The following is a 21,477-nucleotide window of genomic DNA, read 5'->3' on the forward strand; positions in this document are numbered from 1 at the left end:
CATTTGTGTTTGTTTTCATTAAAGGGCAGCAGAGACTGCTGTTTACTCTTATGATGCACATTAATAAGAACAATTAATAGGTTTACGCTGTTCTAAAAGATGAAATTTGTGTCTTCATAAAATTTTTCGAATGTAACAACCTTCACTCAGAAACAACCTTTTATTTAAACTGAAAGAGAATAATTAAAAAAAAATATATATATATATATATCATTCTCAGTTTATCCAGAATCATGCAGCTTTAGTTGGTCATGTAAACAAATGTAAATATGCATAAATAAATGACTCAGATAATGCACTAAAGATGTGGTCAGTGAGGCTAATAGTTGTTCTCAGGGGCCAAGCCACTTATCTCTTCCAACCTTATCAATGCCTGTGCTCTCTCTTGGGATTGTGGGTAGGAGGAGTTTAGAGCTTTGGAGTTCTAACTTTGAGAGTTTGTTTACTTTATTATACTTTTTTTTCTTCTTAGAAATTGGAAAGTCTAGAAAATGATGAAAAGAATAAGATTGTTTAATGCCTTTGATGGAGAAACAACAACAATAAGAGACTAAGAGAGCTGAGATGTTGGCAAAAGATTTTGTTAAAAATCACAATTCAGATAATGTTAGTGAAAAAGGGAAAGGATGAAAGAAAACTACAATACTGGAAAATGAGAGCTATTACAGTATGAGGAAGATACTGAAAACATACTAAACAGGTCATGTAACAAAAAACTGAACCATTCTCAGAGATGTTCTCTATAAGATCTCTGCTCCAGGCAAAGATGAGAGATTTGTTATATAATGTTATCCCATCTGTGAATGATCAAATTATATATTTTTTGAAATTTTATAATAATTTCTGGGAGAAAGGAAAATTGAAGAAATGTTGGAAGTAGGCAGTTGTAGTTCCAATAAGAAAAGCATGGAAGGATTGTACAAAACCAGAGAATTATGAACCAGTTGCTTTAACATCCAACATCTGTAAAATGTAAAAAATGATAAATGAAAGGTTAGGAGAGAAAGGGACATACATCCTAATATCACCAATGGCCTCCACCTGTCTGTAACTAATTGCATATGGTCATGTTTACTATATTTGCGTATAGTCCTGTTAAAATTATTGTCTGAGCCAATCATTTCAATGCCCAGTTCCCCAGTGCAAATGGCAAATAGAAATACGATGGATCCAGCTTTATGTACAGTAAATACCACTCCTATTTATCAACTGAATTCATAGAATTCTCTTCCAAACCGCCCCATCATCAGCAAACAGTGAAACCCCATCCTCTTTTTATGTCCATGAACACATCATTTATCCCCTTAGCATTCCCGTCAAATTGAACTCAGTGCAAAATGTCTCATGGGTGGAATGTTGGAACGCTAAGAAGTTACAACAGCTTTATGAAATAAGGAAAGCACAAAGAAATAGAGAAAGTGTATTGGCTGTTTTCAAGAAATTCATATCAAGGTGAGGAAATTAATCACTGAAGAATTATCAGTATACGGTAAATGCTTGCAATGTTGTTGGGTAACAAGATCCACTTAGCCTGGCTGTAAAACTAAAACAATGAGGGCAAAGACTACATAATCTTTATTATCTTAGACCAAATTCAATGTTTCTTCTTCTGAGAGCAAGGTCTTGTTAGACAAACGTGCCCAAATATAAATAGAATAATAGGGTTTTGTATAAAGTCATCAGTCCCTTGATTAATACTTCGTAGAGCCAACTTTTGCTTTAATTACAGCCATCAGTCATCCACACTTTGTTTTGGGGAATTTTTGTCCATTCTTTCTTACAGAATTGCTCAAGTTCAGTCAAATTCCACAGATTCTTATTTGAATTTAAGTCAGGGCTCTGATTGGCCACTCAGTGACATTCACCTTTTTATCTTGAGCCATTTCATTGTTGTTTTGGCAGTATCTTTAGGGTCATTGTCTTGTTGGAAGGTGAATGACCTGCCCATCTTCAGCTGTCTAGCAGAGGGATGCAGGTTGTCCTCAAGAATTTGGATGTGCTTTGCAGCGTCCATTTTCCTTTCAATCCTGACAAATCGCCCAGTCCCAGCGAGAAACACCCTCACAACATAATGCTGCCACCACCATGCTTCACAGTAGGTATGGTGTGTTTTGGGTGGTGTGTTGTGTTTGCTTTTCGCCAAACATAGCGCTTGGAGTTCAGTCCAAAAAGATCCATTTTGGTCTCATCAGACCATAGCACCTTTTGCCAGAAGGTATCAGATTCTTCCAAATGTGTTTTTGCATAGCGCAAACAAGACTTTTTTAGGAAAGGCTTTTTTTCATGCCACCCTGCCATATAGGCAGCTTTGTGTAAAGCTAAGGAGATAGTTGTCACATGCACAGACTGACCAGACCCAGTCATAAAGCCTTCTAAGTCCTTCAAAGTTGCCTTTGCCTTCCTGGTAGCGTCAATGTTCTCCTGGTTCTGTCATCCACTTTGGACAGACAGCCTGATTTAGGCAATGTGCTGGTGGTGCCATACGCTTTCCACTTCTTAATGATGCTCTGAACTGTACGCCGAGGGAAATCTAAAGCCTTTAAAATGTTTTTGTAGTCTTCTCCTAACTTGTGCCTTTCTACAACTTTATCCCGGAGGTCTTTTGAAAGCACTTTCCCTTTTCCTTACCATACCATGCACTACTAACAGTAGAGTCTTCAAGAAACATCTTGTTTTATTCTGAAGTAATCAACACCACTACTATTAATGTCAGGTGGGGCAATTAGCCTGGTGTTTAATCTGGATTGACTGCTTGCACCTGAGCAAGTTTATAATGGTATACTCTAAGGGGCTGATCACTGTACCACTTACAACTTTATAACTTTATAATTGGGAGAAAACTGACATCGTGTTATTGGGTCATTGGTCAGATCAGAACCCACTTTAGCTTCCACATCAGTGCCTTTGGAATAAGGGGGGTGTTAAGATACTTGGGCTATTTTGGAACTGAACAGTATATGAAAAGGAATTGGGAAGAGCTTATAGAAAAAGTGACAAGAAACCTGCGAAGACGGAAATGGATTCAAGCTCTCTTACAGAGGCAGAGTGTTAGTAGTGAGTAATATTGCTGACTCAGCCATGACATTGTTTTACAGTATTGGATCCTCCAGAAAAGCTCATGGCACAACTTCAAAAAGCTTTTGTGGACTTTCCCCCAGGAACACTTTGTCTTCCTGTTAATGAGGGCGTTCAAAGTTAATCAATTTAGTGATAAGATGAAAGCTATAAGGGTGTAGTCTGATATTTGTTCAAAACACTTTGTTTTGGCTTTGAAACACAGTTTACTTCATGGATGAGGCTTTTGTGGAATGTTTACAGTATACTGAAGGTTAATGGAACTCTGACAAGATCTTTGCATCACAGACGAGTCAGACAAAGATGCAGCTGATCTAGTCTCTTGTACGCAATTTCTATTAAACCATTATTAATGACATTGAGAGAGAAGTTGGAAGGATTGACAATTTCATTATCTTCCCTTGCTGATGACACCGTTTTTATTGAATCTGATTTTGTTAAACATCTGCTTTCTTGCCTCAGTATCTTTCAGAGTGTATCTTTTGTGCAGCTAAGATACTCTGGCTTTTTTTTTTTTTGGACTGAAAATTATATAAAAAGGAAATGGGAAGAACTTGGAAGAAAAGTGACAGAAAACCTGCAGAGATGAAAAATGGATTTAAGTATGGCTTTCTTACAGAAGCAGAGTGTTAGTAGTGAGCAATCTTGCTGTGGCATCGTCTTGCAGTTGTATTGGATTCCTAAAAAGAGCTCTTGTCACAACTTCAAAAAGCTTTTGTGGACTATCCCCCAGGAACACTTTGCACTTTCAGAAAAAATAGGTACAGTTCTGTCGCTGGGGCGGTCCCCTAAGGTACAAAATTGAAAAGGTACATCTTTGTACCTTAATTACCCCTAAACAGTATATTAGTACTGTATCTTAAAGGTATTGATAACTTAAAGGGTCATCGGATGCTAAGTTTACTTTTACATGTTGTATGAACATTAATGTGTGTTGGCAGTGTATGTACAAAGTGTATGATTTTTATAATGATAAAAATACATGCAGTGGTTTTTAATATCCCCTTTTTCAAATCGAGCCGTTCTCAGATGCCTGTCGTTGTGGCGTCACACCCACAGAGACCGCTCCCACGATAGTTGATTGACATGAGCTCTTACCTCAGACCAGCTGTCACAGTCTAGTAACTTTCCTTGTTTCGATGCCAAAGCAGGGATGTAAGTTAGACAAGAATATCTCCGATTGAGCGATTGAAGTGTTGGGTTGCTGGATGTAATAATGAACGTAGTGGTCATCAATTACTCCCGACATCTGAGCCGCTGAAGATGCAGTAGATTATGTTTGTTTGTGAATGGAATGTGCCTCCCGATCTACAAATGTTCATGTGAATCATTCGTGATCCAGCTTCACTTACAGCAGGAGTGAGCATAAGCGTTTTTTTTATGAATCTTTGCAATCGCCTTTCCTTATAACGTGGTAGTTAGGAAGTTTAGCGGCTAAACGCGGCTAAATGCGGCTAAAGTAAACAAGCTAGTCATTCCACAGAGAGAAGAGAGGGGCGGGGTGAGCACAGCTCATTTGCATTTTAAGGAACAACCCCTTAGAATGAGATGATTTTTGCAAAGCTCATTTTGACAAGGTAAAAAGGGTGTTGTTTTACAAAACCATTGAGAATTTTTAATCGAAGTATATTAGAGACTTTTCATTAAGACCCTAAAGAGTCATATAAACGTCTGGAAAATGGGCATCCAATGACTCCTTTAAATCCTGTCAAACAAACTTCACTTGTAGATTTGTACATACACTGCCAACACACATTAATGTTCAAACAACATGAAAAAGTGAACTTAGCATCCGATGACCCCTTTAAGAGCAGTTAGCTTGACCATTAGTTTCACCGTTTTTTCCAATGAATTGGGCTACTTGAACACTGTTCCCGCGGGTTGTTTTTCATGTCTGCTGGCTGAAGCGACCCCAATAACTTGATATTTTGCCCCTGGAATGCAAATTTTACTCTGGAACGTGATTAGGCTAGTTTTGACTAGCAATTTGGTGGGTTTTGTTATGAAAACCTGGTTTTAATAAATCTGCTCCTTATACTGGGACCCATACAGTACATGTCAGAGAATGAGCACCCCCTGCTGGCGCTAAAATCCTGACAGGCTCAATCACGGCCATCAGAATGCGCTACCATCTGCTCTCTATAATTGAGGTCAAATTCATAATAAAGGTAGGGAATTAACGACCACAGAGGAACCAGACTCCAGCTACTGCATGGAACAGCTGAACTTGGTTTTTCGGTTTTAATAAATCTGCTCTAACAAGGGTAGTAGCGCATCCTGACAGGCTCAATACAGCCATCAGAATGCGCTACCATCTCTATAAATGAGGTCAAATTCATAATTAATGTGGGAATTAAAAACCATAAGGTCAAGGCCAGTTTAATGTCTCATAGAAGGTCAGGAGGCCAGTTTAATGTCTCATATCAGGGAATGATCAGCCCCTGCTGGCTCCTGTTTACAGAGGTCTGGTTCATGGCTTAATGCTTTAAAAAACTCGCTCCTTTTTGTTATACTTGGACTTTTGGACCCATGCAGCACATGTCAGGAATGATCAACCCCTGCTGGCCGGACTAAAAACTACCACCAGCAGGAAAATTATTTTTTGACAAAGGGTCACCCATCAGTGAACTACCAGACCAGCCTCAAGCCTGGTAGGGAATTTAGCTTCAGAGAGGAACCAGACTCTGCCTACCACGAGGAACAGCTGAACTTGGGTTTTGTGTTTTAATAAATCTGCTCTAATGGAGGGGTAGCGCATCCTGACAGGCTCAATGCGGCCATCAGAATGCGCTACCATCTCTATAATTGAGGTCAAATTCATAACTAAGGTAGGGAATTAATGACCACAGAGGAACCAGACTCCGGCTACCACAAGGAACAGCTAAACTTGGTTTTTCGGTTTTAATAAATCTGCTCTAACAGAGGGGTAGCGCATCCTGACAGGCTCAATACGGCCATCAGAATGCGCTACCATCTCTATAAATGAGGTCAAATTCATAATTAATGTGGGGAATTAAAAACCATAGAAGGTCAGGAGGCCAGTTTAATGTCTCATCCGAAAGACGCTCCTGTTTACAGAGGCTGGTTCATGGCTTAATGAAAAACTCGCTCCTTTTCGTTATACTTGGACTTTTGGACCCATGCAGCACATGTCAGGGAATGATCACCCCCTGCTGGCCGGACTAAAAATACCACAAGCAGGAAAATTATTTTTTGACAAAGGGTCACCCATCAGTGTACAGACCAGCCTCAAGCCTGCTTAGCTTCAGAGAGGAACCAGACTCTGCCTACCACATGGAACAGCTGAACTTGCTTTTTTGTGCCTTAATAAATCTGCTCTAATGGAGGGGTAGCGCATCCTGACAGGCTCAATGCAGCCGTCAGAATGCGCTACCATCTCTATAATTGAGGTCAAATTCATAACTAAGGTAGGGAATTAATGACCACAGAGGAACCAGACTCCGGCTACCGCAAGGAACAGCTAAACTTGGTTTTTCGGTTTTAATAAATCTGCTCTAATGGAGGGGTAGCGCATCCTGACAGGCTCAATATGGCCATCAGAATGCGCTACCATCTCTATAAATGAGGTCAAATTCATAATTAATGTGGGGAATTAAAAACCATAGAAGGTCAGGAGGCCAGTTTAATGTCTCATCCGAAAGACGCTCCTGTTTACAGAGGCTGGTTCATGGCTTAATGAAAAACTCGCTCCTTTTCGTTATACTTGGACTTTTGGACCCATGCAGCACATGTCAGGGAATGATCACCCCCTGCTGGCCGGACTAAAAATACCACCAGCAGCAAAGTATTTTGACAAAGGGTCTCCCATCAGTGTACAGACCAGTCTCAGGCCTGCTTAGCTTCAGTGAGGAAGCAGACTCTGCCTACCACACAGAACAGCTGAACTTGGATTTTGTGCCTTAATAAATCTGCTCTAATGGAGGGGTAGCGCATCCTGACAGGCTCAATGCAGCCGTCAGAATGCGCTACCATCTCTATAATTGAGGTCAAATTCATAACTAAGGTAGGGAATTAAATGACCACAGAGGAACCAGACTCCGGCTTTAATAAATCTGAACAGCTAAACTTGGTTTTTCGGTTTTAATAAATCTGCTCTAACAGAGGGGTAGCGCATCCTGACAGGCTCAATACGGCCATCAGAATGCGCTACCACATTCTATAATTGAGGTCAAATTCATAACTAAGGTAGGGAATTAATGACCACAGAGGAACCAGACTCCGGCTACCGCAAGGAACAGCTAAACTTGGTTTTTCGGTTTTAATAAATCTGCTCTAACAGAGGGGTAGCGCATCCTGACAGACAGGCTCAATACGGCCATCAGAATGCGCTACCATCTCTATAAATGAGGTCAAATTCATAATTAATGTGGGGAATTAAAAACCATAGAAGGTCAGGAGGCCAGTTTAATGTCTACGCTCCTGTCTACAGGCTGGTTCATGGCTTAATGAAAAACGCTCCTATACTTGGTTTGGACCCATGCAGCACATGTCAGGGAATGATCACCCCCTCCGGACTAAAAATACCACAAGCAGGAAATTTTTTGACAAAGGGTCACCCAGTGTACAGACCTCTCAGGCCTGCTTAGCTTCAGTGAGGAACACTTCTGACTTTAAACCCAACAGTTTTGTGCCTTAATAAATCTGCTCTAATGGAGGGGTAGCGCATCCTGACAGGCTCAATGCAGCAGTCAGAATGCGCTACCATCTCAATAAATGAGGTCAAATTCATAATTAAGGTAGGGAATTAATGACCACAGAGGAACCACCAAAACTTGGTTTTTCATAAATCTACTAACTAGCGCATCCTTCAGGCTACCGCATCAGAACAGCTGAAAATCTATTTGACAAAATTCATAATAAATCTGAATTCTAATGGAGGCCAGGTAGCGCATCCTGACAGGCTCAATACAGCCTCAGATCCTGATGCACAATCACCCCATCAGAAGGCTCAACCGCTACCACCTCTATAAATGAGGTCAAATTCATAATTAATGTGGGGAATTAAAAACCATAGAAGGTCAGGAGGAGTCTCATCCGAAAGGCTCCACAGAGGCTGGTTCAGCTGAAAAACTTCGCTCCTTTTTGACAAAGGACTTTTGGACCCATCATGTCAGAAGATCAGGCCCCTGCCTCAGGCCCACTTACCAGACTCTGCCTATTAAAAACCACAGAACAGCTGAACTTGGTTTTTGTGTTTTAATAAATCTGCTCTAATGGAGGGGTAGCGCATCCTGACAGGCTCAATGCAGCCGTCAGAATGCGCTACCATCTCTATAATTGAGGTCAAATTCATAACTAAGGTAGGGAATTAATGACCACAGAGGAACCAGACTCCGGCTACCGCAAGGAACAGCTAAACTTGGTTTTTCGGTTTTAATAAATCTGCTCTAATGGAGGGGTAGCGCATCCTGACAGGCTCAATACGGCCATCAGAATGCGCTACCATATCTATAATTGAGGTCAAATTCATCATTTAAGTATGGAATTAATGACCACAGAGGACCCAGACTCCGGCTACCGCAAGGAACAGCTAAACTTGGTTTTTCGGTTTTAATAAATCTGCTCTAACAGAGGGGTAGCGCATCCTGACAGGCTCAATACGGCCATCAGAATGCGCTACCATCTCTATAAATGAGGTCAAATTCATAATTAATGTGGGGAATTAAAAACCATAGAAGGTCAGGAGGCCAGTTTAATGTCTCATCCGAAAGACGCTCCTGTTTACAGAGGCTGGTTCATGGCTTAATGAAAAACTCGCTCCTTTTCGTTATACTTGGACTTTTGGACCCATGCAGCACATGTCAGGGAATGATCACCCCCTGCTGGCCGGACTAAAAATACCACCAGCAGGAAAATTATTTTTTGACAAAGGGTCACCCATCAGTGTACAGACCAGTCTCAGGCCTGCTTAGCTTCAGAGAGGAACCAGACTCTGCCTACCACATAGAACAGCTGAACTTGGGTTTTGCACCTTAATAAATCTGCTCTAATGGAGGGGTAGCGCATCCTGACAGGCTCAATGCAGCCGTCAGAATGCGCTACCATCTCTATAATTGAGGTCAAATTCATAACTAAGGTAGGGAATTAATGACCACAGAGGAACCAGACTCCGGCTACCGCAAGGAACAGCTAAACTTGGTTTTTCGGTTTTAATAAATCTGCTCTAACAGAGGGGTAGCGCATCCTGACAGGCTCAATACGGCCATCAGAATGCGCTACCATCTCTATAAATGAGGTCAAATTCATAATTAAGGAGGGGAATTAATGTCCACAGAGGAACCAGACTCTTTCTACCGCATGGAACAGCTGAACTTGGGTGTCCCGCCTTAATAAATCTGTTCTAATAGAGTGGTAGCGCATCCTGACAGGCTCAATACAACCATCAGAATGCACTACCACTTCAATAAATGAGGGCAAATTCATAATTAAGGAGGGGAATTAATGTTCACAGAGGACCAGACTCTTCCTACTCCATGGAACAGCTGAATTTGGGTTTCCCGCCTTAATAACTCTGCTCTAAAATTTGGGTAGCACATCCTGACAGGCTCAATACGTCCATCAGAATGCGATACCACCTCAATAAATAAGGTCAGGAAGCCAGTTTAAATACATAGGCCCTACAAATGAGGATCGTTAACAAGACTCACCTGAACCAAATGATATCTCGGTCCGCACCAGTTTTGCAAAAAAGTACAAAGAGCAACATGTACTGAATGCACACTGTTTTTTCTAATACTATCCTGTTTTTTATGTCTGCTGGTTCATGCACCCCAGTAACTTGATATTTAGCTCCTGGAATTCAAATTTTACCCCCGGCGAATGATTAACACTTAATAGCACTTGGAGATATTGGGGATTGAAGCCAGGACCTCACACATAAGAAGCATGCATTCTACCACTGGGCAACATCCTCAGTTTCAAAAGTAGATTGTTGAAAATAGTTACTGGCCAATATCTTAATACATTTTTTTCTTGAAGACACCTTGAGTCATTCCAATCACAAAGCTGATAGTAAAATGTGTGATCTATTTGAATTCTGTTGAGAAATTTCCACTTTAAAATGCTGTGGAGAAAGTCAACTGTGACATATTGTAGCTATTGTTTCCTAATGTGGAGGCTGTTTTTCATAACAAATGCTATATAGATTTAAAAAAAAAAAAAAATCCTTATTGACCTGGCTGTTAAGAACTATGGTACATTTTAGTACATAAAAGCAAGGAGCCTACAAGTCAGTATCGAGCGCAATGTGTAAAATGGGTTCTGATGATGAGTCATGGAAAAACCTGGGCCCGTATCCCTAAAGAATTTTTGTGCAAAAAGTGGCTCCTAGCGGCCAAATTCTAAGAAAATTCTCAGAGTCATGACATTTTCTTAGAATTTCCCCTAAAAGTGACACGAAAATCCCAGTTAATATAAAAGCTATTCCTCAAGATTCCTAGCGCTTAAAAGGGCTCCTAAGGCGAGATCTGCTAAGAGCAGGGAAGAGGACTTTTAGTGGCTTAGGAGTTCCCCTAAGCAGCTGCACAAAATGGCCAACAGAGGAGGCAGGAGAGATGTCCTGCAAACACTGGATGACAGGGAATTATTGAGACGCTACAGATTGGATCGTGCAGGAATCATGTTTGTGGTGGATCTCCTTAGAGATGCAATTACTTCACCAACTCGGCCAGCAACAAACCTTGCTCCTCAGTCCAGTTCGGCTTGCGATTCCTTTTTTTCTCCATTTTCTGTGTTTGTAGGATATTTGTTAACAAGCCTTCATAAATAGACCAGCCAGCAATCACAGACATTGATAAAAGCTGAGCCGTGTTACCCTCGTTAAGACCACACTGAGTTGTAACGTTGTAATTTCTACTTCATTAAGGACAGCCCCTTGAGATAGGCCATCTTGTTTTCAATGGGGTCCATATGGGAGTGAAAGTACAAAATATGCCAGCTAGGATATTAATATGAGCAAATAAGACACAAATCATTATTTGAACAGGGTGTAATGAGCTTAAGTTTTCACATATTTTAGATTCTAATGTTAGGCTATAACCCCTACAGCTTACTATTCATTTTCCAGATATTTTCTTGAATGTGAAATATTATTTACAATTACAGTCTGCATAAGATTAGAGTGTATAATTATGTTTATTGATTTGAGGGTACATCCTTTGCTCACTATCACCAAAAGTTCATTTTCATCAAACTTGTAGGATCAACCAATCACGGCTTTTGATATAATGATTTATACCTAGCACCTCCTCACTAAGATAGGATTTTCCATCCATTCCTTGCTCAGAGTTCACTGAAAATGTTCTGGAATCACTTCTAAGCTAAAACTCCTGGCAAGGAATTTTTAGGTTAAGTTAGGAGCTCTCTGAGAGGATTCTCAGAATCTTTAGGGATACGGGCCCTGGCCTTCAGATATTCCAAGAAATGGCATATACATTAAAGCAATAAGAGCCTGATAAACTGTTAAAAACTAGGAAAACAACATCAATAAGAAAAGAGTAAGTTACATTGATTTTCCATGGCATGCTGAATTAGAACATTCTGTCAAATTATATAGTGCCTAAACAATATAAAATATATTATATATCATGTAAACAAGTAATTTTTAACTAGACTATTATTTTATTGCAGTTATGTTATCAATCAACTTTGCATGTGTGGATGATAGGACAAAATACCATTTTACTCAAGAAACGTGCAACTTTCACTTTCACTTTCTAAATCGCTCAAATGGGTGTGACCTGATGGGACAGAGCGAGAAGTGCAGCCCCGTGCCATTCTGCCGGCTGCAGTAAGGTCCTTCTAGGTTGAATGAAGCACCCATTGTCGTCTTCGCCTTCGCATTCAGAATGATGGGTGAACGTCATTTGGGTCGGAGTTTCTCCAGCAATCCAGATGCTGAGGCGAGGGTCCTGGTAATAAACACCGGCGGAACTATAGGAATGGCTTATCATGATAACGGTAAATAATAACGGAAGCGCTCGCACACCTGCATGAGGGTTAACACTTGATATATAACTAATATTGCACTCTACAGACACATTGTGTACAGTATTATATTAATATTATTACACGTTAATGGGATAATTTTTTAATTTCCTTAATATAACTTCCAAAGCCAAAACTAAAAGTTCAAGAGCAGTTTAAGTAGTGGGGGCAAACGATAACGCATACCCCACTGTTAAAGAGTGCTTCATCTGGAAAGCACTTGCTGTGCGCAAACATCTGATAAACGTCTTTAATATGTCACTTTTCATAAACATCCTCAAAATCATAACTAAGACATTTTCTAAATGTCCATTATGTCATTCTGAAAATATAATGATATATATTTTTAAATAACACGTATTTATTGTCATAACCGCGATGTTTTGCAAAACATCATGCTTAAAAACTTTTCTTACTGCTAAAAATTCTGTCGATTACGGTGAAATCTGTTTTCTCTCAGGTACATCGCCATTGTAAGCTTCATAATAATTCTACATCACTCTTGTCAACATACACTCTCAAAAATAAAAGTGCTTCACGATGCCATAGAATAACCTCTTTTATTTTATTTATTTATTTATTTATTTTTCTTTTTTTGTCTAAATGGTTCCATAAAGAACCTTTAACATCTAAAGAACCTTTCTTTTTCTGTTTTTTGTTTCTGTTTCTCTTTGTTATAAAAAGCTGAGAAAGAGATGGTTCTTTGAAAAAAAAAAAAAAAAACGTTGACTGAATGGTTCTTTGTGGAACCAAAAATGGTTCTTCTATGGCATCGCTGTGAAGGACCTTTTGAAGCACCTTTATTTTTAAGAGTGTAGTCCTAATTTCAACAAAAATTTGTCTTGAAAATTGGTCCTTATCCTTTACAAAAAAATGTACATTTGTTATTAAATCCTTTACACAGATTTATAGTTTAGTTAAGGAGGGAGCTAGAGCAGACTACAACACAAAAATATGAGTCATAGCCTAATAATGCAACAGTACATTATTAGCATTATTCAGCATTAGGATTTTTCAATAAAGATAATGTACTGATTTTGACATGTATGAATATATTTGTATTAAATATATGTATATTAAATATATGTTAGTTAAATCTTGGGTTTAAGTCATTGTATAAATAACATTCTGTGCAAACAAATTTGAGGTGGTTGTTTTGCAACAAGGTGGACACAATCTCAGTCATAACAGGAGACCTGCTGGTGAAGAAGTAAAAGTTACTACAACAACAACAACAAAAGAAGTACACACACATACATAAGAAGAGAGAGAGAGAGAGAGAGAGAGAGAGAGAGAGAGAGAGAGAGAGAGAGACAGATTGGGGGAAATTAAGAAAAGTAATACGAAAGTGAAGGTGCAGTTCAAGAGAAAACCTTTAATTATTTTGCACTTTAATTATTTTTAAAAAATATTTTATGTAATGGCCAAACAAAAAATAGGGTTGTCTATGGTTTCACAATTAGCTGTGGGTGTAGGATGGCCCTGTGTGAGATTTTCCAGTCTGATTTCCCAGTTCGCCCCTGGACGTATTTCAGATTTGGTGACGGGGGGACATGTTTGTTTTACTTAGTAATGTATGTAACCTGATCTCATGACGAAAACGTACCTGTGGGAACTTTTTTGCAAGACATGAAGTATGTAGTACCATGTACGTTGTGACATATAGTGGACATGTGAAATGTCCACAAAGCTGCACTAAAAGAGTGGTCGTTCTTTTCTCCCCGGAACAGATGAACATACATTTTATCTGATATTGGTTTTGTACGTGTCACCTCAGTTCTGACTTGAAATGTCCATTGAGTGGGGCTATAATGGCCGATAAAATGAACAAAATGGAATGTGATGTAAAAACACAATCGCAAGCATTTTGTTTTAGCTTGTTATTTGATTTCCTCTTTCAGCTCTTTCATCATGAGTCATGTTTTTCCACAGTATTCAAACCCAAGGGTTTCGAATCATAAGTCCAATTCAGCGCTGGGTTAACTACCTAGTAAACTTGTTACACCTTCTGTTTTACCCTCTCTAGTGTTCATTTCAGTTGGAAACTGCAGTGATATGAACTTTTTGGAACTCATTTTGCGTCTTGCGAAAAGTTCTTAAAGGTATGTTTTCGTCATGAGATCAGGTACTTTATATACATACCAGAAAAATGTAAGTTTGGAACATACACGTTTGTGTGAAATTGGGTAAAAGTACATCAGAAAATTTGGAAATGGTAAAGAAAACTTATGGAGAAGCTATATGTTGCCATCTGCATTACAACAATGCATCTAATCAAAGTGCTTTGGCTGTCAGAGAGTTTTTGGCTGTAAAACACATAAGGGTGCGTCCCTATCCACCCTACAGCCATGGCTTGACTCCTTGGGATGTTTTCATATTCCCAAAGATTAAGAATGGTTTGAATGGACACCATTTTGGTAGTGTTGATAATGGCCAAAGTGGATTACGTCATCTCGCTTGAAGACTACCAGGGATGCTATGAAGACTGGAAAAATCGCTGGGACGCTCACAAGGTGCATACTTTGTAAAATTGTACAATCTTTCAATAAAAGAATTGTCAGGGGTGTAAATATAAACCACTAATTTTTCTGAAGAAACAACAGCGACACCAGCAGGTAAAGTTACAGCGTCAGTCCACGTCAGTCTGGATAAACAATATAATGGCATTGATGAGAAGACATTTTCCCTTTAATTTGGGTTGGAGCTGAACTCTACGGGACAGTGACCCCCCAGGAGCAGGATTGGACACCTATGATTTAGACACAGCTGTACATTTATTATCAAAAGTTAAATAAGAGACAAAACCTCTCAGTAAATCTCAGAAGCCACAGGAATATAACAACCAACATAACAATGATGAGAACGGACCATGAAATGAAAGAAACACAGAGCTTAAAGGAACATTATGCCCCTTTTCACTAGATCTAATAGATCTAATGTACTTCATTTGTAAAGTTTAATTTAAAAATTATTCAATGATTAGACATTACAAAGTTATTTAATATTAAGCCACTATATTTAAATTATATGATATACACTGTGATGGGTTTTTGGCCTCATTTTGAATTTAGTTTGCAAACATGACGGTTTGTCACTTCGTTCAGTGTGTATATTAGTTTGATGCATTTGTTATTACATGTGTCTTTTTCATAACTTTGCAGTTCTGTCTCCAGAAGAAAACGCTCTTGTTGAAACACTACGCAAAATCCCTTTTCTACATGATGAGCAATATGCACAACAGACCGCACTGTGTGGCAGAACTCCAGAGAACACATTGGTGCTGCCGTAAGTTCCCAGGCAGATGCACACAAACATGCATTCAGGTTAGACGTTAGTGGTGGTGCATCTATTTGTGTACAAAATACAGGTTTGAAAAGTTGGTTTCTTGCACCAGTCTTAAAGAAATAGTTTTCTGAAAAAGTAACTCACATGTTTTCTTGCAAATTAAAATTAAAGTTACTTTACTAGATACTTGAAAGAGTAATCTGATTACATAACATTGTGTTACTTGTAATGCATTAACCTGTCCTGTAGTTGATGGCAGATTTTAATATTAAAAATATGACATGTGTGTGTTATTTTGACAGGACATCCACTCATTCAGATGATGCTGTATTACATGGGTCCTGTTAGTACTGGTAGCATAATTTGTGCCTTTCTAGAATTATGTTCTTGCATGTGTTTGCATTTTAAACATGCTTGCATGTTTTGTGTAATATATTTGCTGGTTTGCTAATTATCGAACTGTGCTGACAGCATGCCATTCATTGTGTAATACTATGACATTATTTGTCTTGTTCACATAATGATGTGTGTGGTATAATATAATCTTTTATGTAATAATTTTTAAGTTAACAACACTTTGGAATTATTGACACCAAGTGATACAACACAAAATGAAAATGTAAAATATTTGAATGACTATCATTGATATGTATTAATCCCAAAGGAAATTCAATTCAAATTCAATTCTATGTAAGTACTGCTACTTCTGATTGGGCTGAGGCTGGAATTTAGCGACTTGGAAGTAAAAGTATTTGATGAATGTATACTATGTGTTAGCACCCTTGCAATTCTGTCAGAAAATTCAACCCTTCTCTCAGAAAATTGTTACAGTTTCAAATGTTTTGGTTCCCACATGTTTATTGATGTTTTGTTTGTTTGTTTGTTTGCTTGGGCTTTTTTTTTTTTTTTTTTTTTTGTTTGTTTGCATTGGAACAACACACACACACAAAAAAAAAAAAAAAAAAAAAAAACAGAGAAGAAAAGTCCACACGGAACCCAAAAAATGCACTGGACAAAAATATTGGCACCCTTACCTTAAGTTTTGGTAGCACACCCTTTGGAAAAAAATATCTGAAAACAATCGCTTCCTGTAACCATGAATGAGTTTCTTACACCTCTCTCCCGGAATTTTGGACCACTCTTCTTTTGCAAACTGCTCCAGGTCAATTAGATTTGAAGAATGCTTTCTTCCAACTGCTGTTTTGAGATCTCTCCACAGGTACATGGGATTCAGATCTGGGCTCATTGCTGGCCATTTCAGAATTCTCCAGCTTTGTTTGTAACCATTTCTGAGTGCTTTTTGAAGTGTGTTTCGGGTCATTGTCCTGCTGGAAGACCAATGACCTCTGGTGGAGATGCAGCTTTCTGACACTGGCCACTATGTTGCGCCCCAAAATTCTTTGGTAATCATCAGATTTCATGATACTGTTCACACAGTCAAGGCATCCAGTGGCAGAAGCAGCGAAACAACCCCAAAACATCTTTGAACCTCCACCATGTTTAACTGTAGGGACTGTGTTCTTTTCTATGAAAGCCTCATTTCTTTTTCTGTAAATAATGCCATGATGTCCTTTACCAAAAAGCTCTACTTTTGTCTCATCTGTCCACAGTATGTTCTCCCAGAAGGATTGTGGTTTTGTTGCATAAGTTTTGGCAAGCTCCAGTCTTGTTTTTTTATGCCTCTGTGTCAGCAGTGGTGTCCTCCTGGGTCTCCTACCATAGCGTCCCTTTTCATTCAGATGGCGACGGATAGTGTGAGCTGACACTGTTGTACCCTGTGTCTGCAGATCAGCTTGAATTTGTTTGGAAGTTAATCAGGGTTCTTTATCCACCATTCAAACAATCCTTTGTTGTAATTTTTCATTAATTTTGCTCTTCCGTCCACGTCCAGGGAGGTTAGCTACAGCGCCATGGGCTGTAAACCTCTTGTTGATACTGCGCACAGTGGACACAGGAACATTAAGATCACTGGAGATGGACTTGTAGCCTTGAGATTGTCCATGTTCTCCCACAATTTTTTCTCTCAAATCCACAGACAACTCTTCACATTTCTTTCTTTTCTCCATGCTCAGTGTGACACACAACACAAAGGTTGAGTCAACTTTTCTCCATTTTAACTGGTTGCAGGTGTAAGTACTACACATTTTTTTGTTTTGTTTGGTGTGTGTGTGTGTGTGTGTGTGTTGTTGTTGTTGTTGTTGTTGCAGTGCAAACAAAAATGATTAAGCATGTGAGAAATGTTGCATTTTCTGACAGAATTGCATATATATATATATATATATATATCCAGTATCACATTCAATAATAGCTTAACATGGTTATGCTCATAAGGCCATGTTAGAGATTTTGCACAAATGGAAAATTTTTATGCCATCATTGTATCCAGTTACTAATGATACTGAAGTCAGCTGCAAGCAAAAACGTACTCATCCATTGATGCACACAGTTTTTGCTACAGGAGATGCCCCTGAAATATGCAAAACTGTCACTGTTAATGAATAATCCCCCTTTTGTTTGTTTGTTTTAGCTGATCTAGCTAAACTGCATGTTTGCCTGTAAATGGTCACTGGTTTAAATAAGAAGTTTTGCTTTACTTTTAGAGCTTATTGTCAGCATTTGGGTATTCATTAAGCATTACACTTTTGCCTTTTTTTTTCTTCCCACCCCAGACTGTCCAAACAGAATAAGAGGATTGTATATACAGTTATAGAGTACTCTCCACTCCTCGACTCCTGCAATATGACTGCAGATGACTGGGCCACCATTGGGAAAGACATTGAGGTGCTTCTCTGTTTGGCTTTGACTTGCAGGGCTCTTTGCTTACAATGTTTACATTTACAATGTTTTACACTTAGCTACAACAGTGTAGATGCATTTTCACCAGTCACTTGCATCAGTGCACCTAAATATTTTTTACAACTGCATGCAGTAATTTGTAACTCACATGTGATTACAGTAGTGGGACTGTTGAACCCTGAGCTGGACACAACTGCATGTAGTGACTTGTGAACAGAACTGATCATGATAAATCATTTGATTCTGGTATTATTATCATCATCATGTAGATAGTCTTTGAATTTCCGAGATTTTAAACATTGTTCCATCATATTTTATAGAAACACTATGATCAGTATGATGGCTTTGTCATCCTGCACGGCACAGACACAATGGCTTACACCGCCTCTGCCTTATCCTTTATGTGTGAGAACCTGGGAAAGCCCGTCATCCTCACCGGATCACAGGTAACATGTTTTAAAGGCATGGTTCACCCTAAATCATTTATTTACTCTAATGTTGTTCCAAACCCTTTTGACATTTTATTTCAATAAGCTTAGATTGAGGACTACTAGCTTCACAACCATCTTGTATATGGCAGGTGCCCATCTTTGAGTTGAGAAGTGATGGAAGGGACAACCTCTTGGGGACGCTGTTGATAGCAGGAGGACAGTATGACATGCCTGGGATAGCAGGACAGCAGTTTGCCATCCCTGAGGTTTTGTTTTGTTTTGAGAATTGACATTATCAATTAATTTTAGCATTAAAATGGTTTTGTGTTGAAATAATCAGATATTTAAAAATACTTTTTTTAATATTGTACAAGAAATATTTTTTTCTTATTCATTAAATACAGTTTTAAGTGTATTGTGTAAGTGTAAGTGTAACGTTGTGCAAGGAGCAAGAAAATGTTTGTCCTTCTTCACAGGTTTGCCTCTATTTTCATCATAAGCTGTACCGAGGAAATCGTGTCACCAAAGTGGACGCTGAAAGCTTTGACGCATTTTCCTCACCAAATCAGCCGCCATTAGCCAGTGCTCAAGTCGACATCAAAAGTGATTCTTCTAACATTTATGCACAGGCTTTTTCTGCCTTGCAATTCAGGAAATTATGAGTAGAAACTGCATGTGCAGACAAAAATTATTAAAAGAAATTAAAAAAAAAAGAAAAGAAAAGAAAAAGTATGCTTGATATTTCATGTTAACTCCTTTATAGTGATGCTGCTGTGTTATTAATTTCATTCAGACATGTTATTTTGAGTATTATGCTTTATTTCTTACTCTTTAGTTAACTTTAATGCTGTGCGGCATGCCAGTACAACCGCCAAATTCAGTGTCAACACACAAATGAACCGTAATGTGGGTCTCCTGCGACTTTTCCCAGGAATCACTGCTGATACAGTAAGGCTGTTGTAATCTCTACCTTTATTTGCTACATATTATTGACATAGTCTTCATTCAGCACATGAACATGTTCATTATTTGACAATTTTAAATAAATAATGTTAGAAGTTTTGGATGAACTATTCCTTTAAGAGGTTTCAGATGTTTATAGCTATCCTTTCATCAGGTCAGGGCCTTCTTGCAGCCTCCTATGGACGGGATCGTATTGGAGACGTACGGCAGTGGTAACGCCCCAGACAACCGTGCTGACCTACTGAATGAGATCCGTAATGCAACCAGGAGAGGACTCATTATGATCAACTGCACTCAGTGTCTCAGGGGCATGGTCACAACCTCATACGCCACTGGCCAGGTACGGGTGTTTGTTTGGGAAAGGCCTCATGTGGGTGTTTTCCTGGAGTGTGTAATCAATTAATATTCCCTCTCAGGCTCTGAGTGAGGCTGGTGTGGTTGCTGGGCTTGATATGACCTCGGAAGCTGCTCTTTCAAAACTCTCCTATGTGCTGGCAAAACAAGACCTCAGCATAAGAGAGAAGAAGGAGGTATGCAAAAATGTCTCTTAAAAATAAATTTAAACTACATATGACATATATTGTTAAACCTGTTATTTGTTCATTAGATGCTGAGTCGCAATCTGCGTGGTGAGATGGTGGCTGACCCGGGAGGAGCAGAGTATTCTCGGCGACACTCACTTTGTTCAGGTTATAGCTAAGTCCCTCAGCATTGGCTGTAAAGAGGCTATGTAACCGGAAGTTGTTTTGTTTCTAACATTGTTTTGCACTTCAAACACTCCAGAGTAGGGGTGTGCAATAGAGAATATGCACTGACGTCACTTGGGACATATCTAACATGACTGGCTTTAGTAGAGTAAACTGAAATAAAACAAATGATTATCTACTTAAATTAAAGGCAGTTTAACTTGATGGTGAACCTTACAACTTACTAAAGAACCAGTGGTTCATGACATTAACATGTGGCCAGGATCCAGTTTCTTGGCATTTACCTGATTTTAAGTACATAAAGCAAAGCTTGTTAGCACTTTATCTGCTAGACCAGAAGTTTTCAAACCTTTATCTGCTAGACCAGAAGTTTTCAAACAAGAAGGTTCCTTTAACAGACACACCTAATTCAGCTCTTGCAATCTCTACTAATGAGCTGATGAGCTGAATCAGGTGTGTTAGATGAGGGAGACATACAAAATGTGTCGTGCTAGGGTCCTCCAGGACAGGTTTGAAAACCCTGGTGCTAGACAGCATTCTAAATGCAGTATAGCAAAATCTGTCTGTATGTCCTTGCTTTATAAAGAAAATACTGTATAATGCTACCTGTTGTTAGTGTTTTTAGGCCATTGGTTTAAGTGGCAAAGTGCTTGCTGGCTGACAACCTTCAGTATTATAGAAGAATGGCTTGATCTGAGACTATACAGTGTGCTTCTATGAAGTGTTTTGGTAGTTTTAATGCGATTTGATAAATTAACTGCTGTGTCAATTTTCATTCATTTATAATAATTTATCATTTAATCGTTTTGTTATTCCATTTTATCTTATAATAATATAATTTATGTATTTGTTTTATAGAAATTTATCGTTTAATGGATGTTGTTGTGAAGCAGTTTGGTGTAATAAATAAACTCTGCTCCTTTTTATCATTATCACTTTGTCTCCTGTTTCTTCTCTCCCCTGGCTTTTCTTCTTGGCAAAAATACAGTTATGGGTACCAGACAAAATGAATGTTTTCTGATATTTCTTGCATGGAGGGAAGATCTAACAGCTGGTTTTTCACATTGTTAAAATAACAATTATGGTATTATCATAGACCATATATACACCACTAATTCGGAGTGAATTTAGTATAAACAGTGGTGGACAAAATTATTAGAACACTAGTATTTTCAACAGCTAAAAAAATAGTTTATGTAATCTTTTATAGCTAC

The 21,477-nt window shown here is 38.8% G+C and overlaps 1 pseudogene; it reads left to right on the forward strand.

The window, feature by feature from the left end:
- The first annotated feature begins 11,890 nt into the window (after positions 1-11,890).
- LOC127179576 (60 kDa lysophospholipase-like) lies at positions 11,891-21,195 on the forward strand (annotated as a pseudogene).
- The last annotated feature ends 282 nt before the right edge of the window (positions 21,196-21,477 follow it).

The sequence above is a fragment of the Labeo rohita genome, chromosome 17, assembly GCF_022985175.1.
Source record: "Labeo rohita strain BAU-BD-2019 chromosome 17, IGBB_LRoh.1.0, whole genome shotgun sequence".
NCBI lineage: Eukaryota > Metazoa > Chordata > Actinopteri > Cypriniformes > Cyprinidae > Labeo > Labeo rohita.